This window comes from Nicotiana attenuata, unplaced genomic scaffold (genome assembly GCF_001879085.1).
Source record: "Nicotiana attenuata strain UT unplaced genomic scaffold, NIATTr2, whole genome shotgun sequence".
In the NCBI taxonomy this organism is placed as follows: Eukaryota; Viridiplantae; Streptophyta; class Magnoliopsida; order Solanales; family Solanaceae; genus Nicotiana; species Nicotiana attenuata.
Genome location: NW_017670833.1, coordinates 361,661 through 368,495, shown reverse-complemented (window position 1 = coordinate 368,495; position 6,835 = coordinate 361,661).

Genomic DNA, 6,835 nt, shown 5'->3' with positions numbered 1-6,835 from the left:
GCTCGTAAATAAGCCAAACTCCCCAAACTCTCTGCCCGGCGGCTCAAAGCATCGGCCACCACATTGGCCTTGCCCGGGTGATACAAGATAGTGATATCATAAACCTTTAGCAACTCTAGCCATCTCCTCTGATACAAATTAAGATCCTTCTACTTGAACAGATGCTGCAAACTCCGGTGATCAGTGTATATCTCACAAGGCACATCGTACAAATAATGACGCCAAATCTTCAAGGCATGAACAATAGCAGCTAACTCAAGATCATTGACAGGATAATTCTTCTCATGTATCTTCAATTGTCTGGACGCGTAGGCAATCACCCTACCGTCCTGCATCAATACAGCTCCAAGGCCAACTCTCGAGGCATCACAATAGACAGTATAAGACCCCGAACCGGTAGGCAATATCAAAACTGGGGCTGTAGTCAGGATGTCTTGAGCTTTTGAAAGCTTGCCTCGCACTCCTCTGTCCACTGAAAAGGAGCACCCTTCTTGGTCAATCTAGTTAGGGGCTGCAATCGATGAAAACCCCTCTATAAATCGACGGTAGTAGCCCGCCAAGCCAAGGAAACTGCGAATCTCTGTAGCTGAAGATGGTCTGGGCCAACTCTGCACCGCCTCTACCTTCTTCGGATCCACCCGAATGCCCTCACTCGATACTACGTGACCCAAGAATGCCACGGAATCCAACCAAAACTCACATTTTGAAAACTTTGCATATAATCTCTTTTCTCTCAGAGTCTGAAGTACTATCCTCAGGTGTTGCTCGTGATCTTCTCGACTCCGGGAATACACCAGAATATCATCAATAAAGACAATGACAAAAAAGTCAAGATATGGCCGGAATACATTGTGCATCAGATGCATAAGGCTGTTGGGGCATTGGTCAGCCTAAAAGACATAACAAGGAACTCGTAATGACCATACCGAGTCCTGAAGGTAGTCTAATGGATATCTGGCTCCCGAATCTTCAATTGATGGTAACCTGAGCGCAAATCAATCTTAGAAAACACCCGTGCGCCCTGAAGCTGTTCAACTGACGATAATCTATACACATGCGCATAGAACCATCCTTCTTCTTCACAAATAACACAAGAGCACCCCAAGGTGATACACTGGGCCGAATAAAACCCTTACCAAGTAATTCCTGCAATTGCTTCTTCAACTCCTTCAACTCAAGGGGAGCCATACGGTACGGAGGGATAGAAATGGGCTGAGTGCCCGGCAACAGATCAATGCCAAAATCAATGTCCCTATCAGGTGGCATGCTTGGAAGATCAGCTGGAAACACATCGGGGAAATCCCGTACTACTGGGACTGAATCAACAGAAGGAGTATCCATACTGGCATCTCTCACATAAGCTAAGTACACATCACAACCTTTCTCAACCATACGCTGAGCCTTAAGGAAAGAAATAAATCTACTGGGAGTGCGACCTAAGGCGCCCCTCCACTCAATACGCGGTACACCTGGCATGGCCAGCATCACGGTTTTAGCATGACAATCAAGAATAGCATAATGGGGCGATAACCAGTGCATGCCCAAAAATAATATCAAAATCAACCATGCTGAGCAATAATAAGTCAGCCCTAGTCTCAAAACCACCAAGAATAACCAAACATGACCGGTAAACGCGGTCCATAACAAGAGAATCTCCCACAGGAGTAGAAACATAAACAGGGGAACTCAAAGAATCCCGAGGTACACCCAAACGTGGAGCAAACTAAGAAGATACATAAGAATAAGTGGAGCCTAGATCGAACAGAACCGATACACCTCTATAACAAACCATGACAATACCTGTGGTGACAGAATCGGAGGCAACAGCCTCGGTACGGGCAGGTGGGGTAGCAACTGGGCTGTAACCATAGCCTGAGAACTCTGCGGGGCACGCTGTGGCTGAGAAGTCTGTGGAGGTGCACTCCTCCCAAGTCTAGGGCAATACCTCACCACATGGCGTATGTCACCACATTCAAAGCAACCTCGCGGCTGACGTGGCAGTGGAAACTGTGCGGTACGGGTACTCCAAGACCCTTGAACACCTAAAAAGTTGTGTGAAATCTGAGATGCAAACTGAGCTGGCTGACCCACAAAACCTCTACCATGCCGTACTCGTCCTACAAAATAAGGACCAGTGGGTCTCTCCAATCTACGAGGTCTCCTCACTTCCCCATACTCTCTATCCCGACCTCGTCTGTCCTCTCTCTCCTGGACCCACCTGGCCTTTACTCGGCGAGAGGTCCTCACCACCCGCTGAACTGGGACCACAGGCTGTGTCGCTATGACACCTGGAACCTGACCAATGGGAACTCGCTGTTCTGGAGTGGGGGCAACGGGAGTCTGTACTCCTCCCCCGGCCTGGGATGTGGCTACAGCAAGGGGAACCAACCCTGCCTAAGCCAAAGTGGTGTACATACTCATAAACTGTGCCAAAGTCTCCTGGAGTGCTGGAGTAGTAGTGGCAGACGTATCGGTGTCTGGACTCCGGCTGGTACTGCTGGTGGTACCTCGGCGGCAGCTCGTGCAGGTGCTCTGGCTGCACCACGAGCGCGTCCTCGGCCTCTACCCCGGCCCCGACCTCTGACGGCTGCAGTAGGGGGTGCGGGTGCCTGATCATCTCGAGTAGCACGTGTCCTCACCATCTGTGAGAGAATAAAAGGCAGAAGTTTAGGATTGTGATGTCATAAATCTCACACGACAGGGAAGTCAAATGAAGTGGAATTTTCCTAACAGTTACATAGCCTCTCGTAGATAAGTACAGACGTCTCCGTACCGATCAGCGAGACTCTAATAAACCGGCTTGTGATCCGTGACTCCTATGAACCTAGAGCTCTGATACCAACTTGTCACGACCCCAGTACGCCCTCCGTGAACCGTCGTGACGGCACCTAGTCTCTATGATTAGGTAAGCCTAAAATTTGCGGAAAAATAACTAAACTTGCGGGAGTAAAACAAAATTTACAGTAAAAAAAACATTAACAGTGTTTTTTTATGGCCGCTCGGCACACACCATATGTAAATCTCAAAACCAATATCCAATCCAAGACCCAGAAACCCACGAATCACAAGCTAAGAAAAGAGAAATACTACATAGCTCTAACTCCGGAATTTGTCTAATAAAACCAGAAAGTACAAAAGGGCTAAATACTAAAAAGGCAGGAATAGAAAGGGACTCCTTGGTCTGCAGACGTGGCAGATGTACCTCGGAGTCTCTAAGTAGTCGCCTCCCTCAAGGATAGTAGGCCTGAGAAGAAGTACCTGGATCTGCATATGAAAAACATGCGCTGAAGAGGCATGAGTACACCACAACGGTACTCGGTAAGTGCCAAGCCTAACCTCGGTCGGGTAGTGACGAGGAAGGTCAGGGCCCTACTGAGATCAAATAATATATAAGGGTTAACAGTGTAATTAAAACAGTATAAATAAGTGCAACAGTAGGTAATGACATAGAATTGAAAGAACAGCAACAGCTAGGACAGAGACAAACAAACAACGGAAAGAAATACAGCTCAACACAGTAGTAACAACCGGGGCACCTTCCAGGATACCGTCCTGAGGTCCCAATCACAACTATCCAGTGGATCTCCCGGGATTTCCATCCCGTAGTCCATCTATCAATACGCGGGGGATCTACCGAAAATCTCAATCCGTAGTCCCCAAATATAAATGTGCAGGGGGATCTATCGGGAATCGAACCCGCAGTCCCAAAGTAAATGTACAAGGGAGCTCCCGGGATACCGTCCCGTAGTCCCAAAATAAAGTGCATGGGGGTCTCCCAGAATACCGTTCCGTAGTCCCAAAGTAAATACACAGCAACAACAGAACTCAATTTAATCAATTTCATATCAAAGTGAAGTAGGTAATCCTAACATAGCATAGTTCACGTAGTACAATTAAGGCATTTAAGACAGATAAAGAAATTTAGTCAAGTAGACATGCTTCTCTAAGCTACAGTAGGTTTAAATATCAAACAGTGTAAGCAAGGAAAGGAGGAACACAATTCAAGGCTATTTTTAAAGAAAAACCGGATTTCCAACAATTAGCACAAGTGCGTGCTCATCACCTCTCGCACGAGGCATTTCAATTACCACAATATCGATCCTAAGGGGAAAGTCCCCCACACAAGGTTAGACAAGCCACTTACCTCGAACCGGCTCCAAAATCAACTCGAAACCACACGTTTGCCACGAGTATCCGACTCCAAATGGCCCAAATCTATTCAAATTAATTACATATCGTAAATAGCATCTCATGAAACTGATTCTACGATTTAATTCAAAGCTAAGACGCGAAATTAGGTAAAATGACCAAAATGCCCCTCAGGACAACGTCTCGGAATCGGGTGAAATTAACATTTTCAGAACCCTCGTACTCTCACGAGTCTAACCATATAAAAATCTCCCAAATCGGATGCCAAAAACCCACTCAAACTCAATAATTCGGTCTATGAAGTTTTATCAATTTTTCACTCAAAATCCGAAATTAAAGGAGGAATTACGCTTAGATTAGTGGGTTACAAGCAAAAAGGAGTTTAGAATCGTTACTCAATCAATGTCTCTGAAAAACTCTCGAAATCTCGCTCAAATCCGAGCTCTCAAGCTTGAGTTTTGGTAAAAATGGCTAAACCCTCGTTTTGAAATCTTTATAACTGTCCAGATATTTAATGCATCGCGAACGTGGAGGAAGTCACGCGTTCGCGAAGAAGGAAAAATGAAGGCTGCTCGAATTGCTCTACGCGAACGCGAGGAGCAGCACGCGAACACGAAGGTTGGGACTGGCAAAGCTACGCGAATGCGAGATTGTGCATGCGAACGCGATGAAGAGAATAGGCACAGCCCTCAGTGCCAAATAACACTACGCGAACGCGAGGGCTTAGACGCGAATGCGAAGAAAGAAAATGGTAAAGCTTCACGAATGCGGGATTATTGAACGCGAACGCGAAGAGATAACTGGTCCTCCTCCAAGATTACTCTACGCGAACGCGTGGATGTGGACGCGATCGCGAAGAAGAAAAGGGTCTGCAACAGCTGAAGAAAATCCTGCAATTTTAAACAACTCCAAAATGCCCCGTTGAGCATCCGAAACATACCCGAGGCCCCCGGGACCTCAATCAAACCTACGGACATATCCCATAACATCATTCAAACTTGTACCAATCCTTAAACCACCTAAAACAATATCGGAAACTCGAATTAATCAAGGATTTAAGCCTAAGAACTTGAAATTTCCTCAAAATACGCTTTCGATCAAAAACCTAACCAAAACACGTCCGAATGACTTAAAATTTTGCACACACATCCCAAATGACATGACGGAGCTACTGCAACTTCCGGAATTCCATTCCGACCCTCGGATCAAAATCTCACTATCGGACCGAAATCTTAAAAATTCCAACTTTCGGCATTTCAAGCCTAAATTAGCTACGGACCTCCAAAACACATTCCGAACACGCTCCCAACCCCGAAATCACCTAACGAAGCTAACAGAGCCATCGGATTTCCGTTTCGAGGCCGTCTTCACACTGTTCCGACTATGGTCAGTTTTCCAACACTTGAGCTCTCATTTAGGGACTAAGTGTCCCAAAACTCTCCGAAACTCAAAACCGAACATCCCGGCAAATCAAAATAGCAGAAATAAACTTGGGAAAAGCAAATAATAAGGGATCGAGGTGTAAATTCCAAAAACGACTGGCCGGGTCGTTACAATATATATGCATATATAAGTATATCCAAGTGTTTATTTTTTTTTCATAATTTTCAAAGATTTAAATTGATTTATTTTCCCTTTTGTTATCCATAAAATCTAAATAATTACTTCCAAAATTATCATTTTGGTAATTTATCTATTGTATCCTCATATTTATGCTAAAATATAGCCAAGGAAATTTTTGCGCATGGTTACAAATTTATTTAGTATTTTTAAAGCTAAATTGCATATAATTGCAATATTAGCCTTTTTAAGATTTAATTGCATTTATGTTCACAAAATTACGTCTGGTATTTTTAAATAATTAATTATGTACTATAAATCATTTTAGTACCTTTAATTTATTTACAGAAATTATTTTATTATTTTTTATAAATCAAATAGGAAAACTGGCTATTTAAATGCTAGCCCAACTTTATTTCAATTATAGCCTAATTTTGAACCCCAATTGAACCCAATTTGAACCCCAATTACCCCGACCCAATTGCAATCTGAACTGACCCAAACCCTTTTCTATTAAACCGCCCCACTTACCTGTTCAATCCAGGCCGTTTATCAAAATGATCAACGGCCACCATTACTCCTTTCCTAATTAAATCGAAAGAACCCCAAACCCTTTTCATTCTCCCTAATCCGCCGCCTATGAATGCCCCTCGTCTCTTAAATCCCCGCTACACCACCCTCAAACCCTAGTCGCCGCCACCCCACTCCGCCCTAACCTATGGTCTTCCAAGGTCATCGGAGACTTATGCCGACCTTCCATGGCTCCTTTATGTTTGTTCTTATGGTTTCAAGGCCAGACCATGAAGAACTCTGGTCCAGCCTTTGTTCGATTTTAGTTCCTGGCTATTCTTCGGTCATCTATGGCGTTTCTCCGGCCAGCCATGGTTGTTCGAGTCAGACCTTTGACTTTTCTGCTTAGATCAATGGCTTTCATGGCCTTTCTCATCATTTGGGATCCCTCTGAAACCCTAAGCTCTAAGGTTCTTTCGATTTCTTTTAGATCTGCTTTAGGTCTATGTTTGCTTTGAATTTCTAAATGTTTTTCTCGAAGTTTCTTTTAAAACTCTTCTTTCAAAACTCTTTATCTTTTCCGATTAGGGTTTTCTTGTTATGTTATTTAGAAACT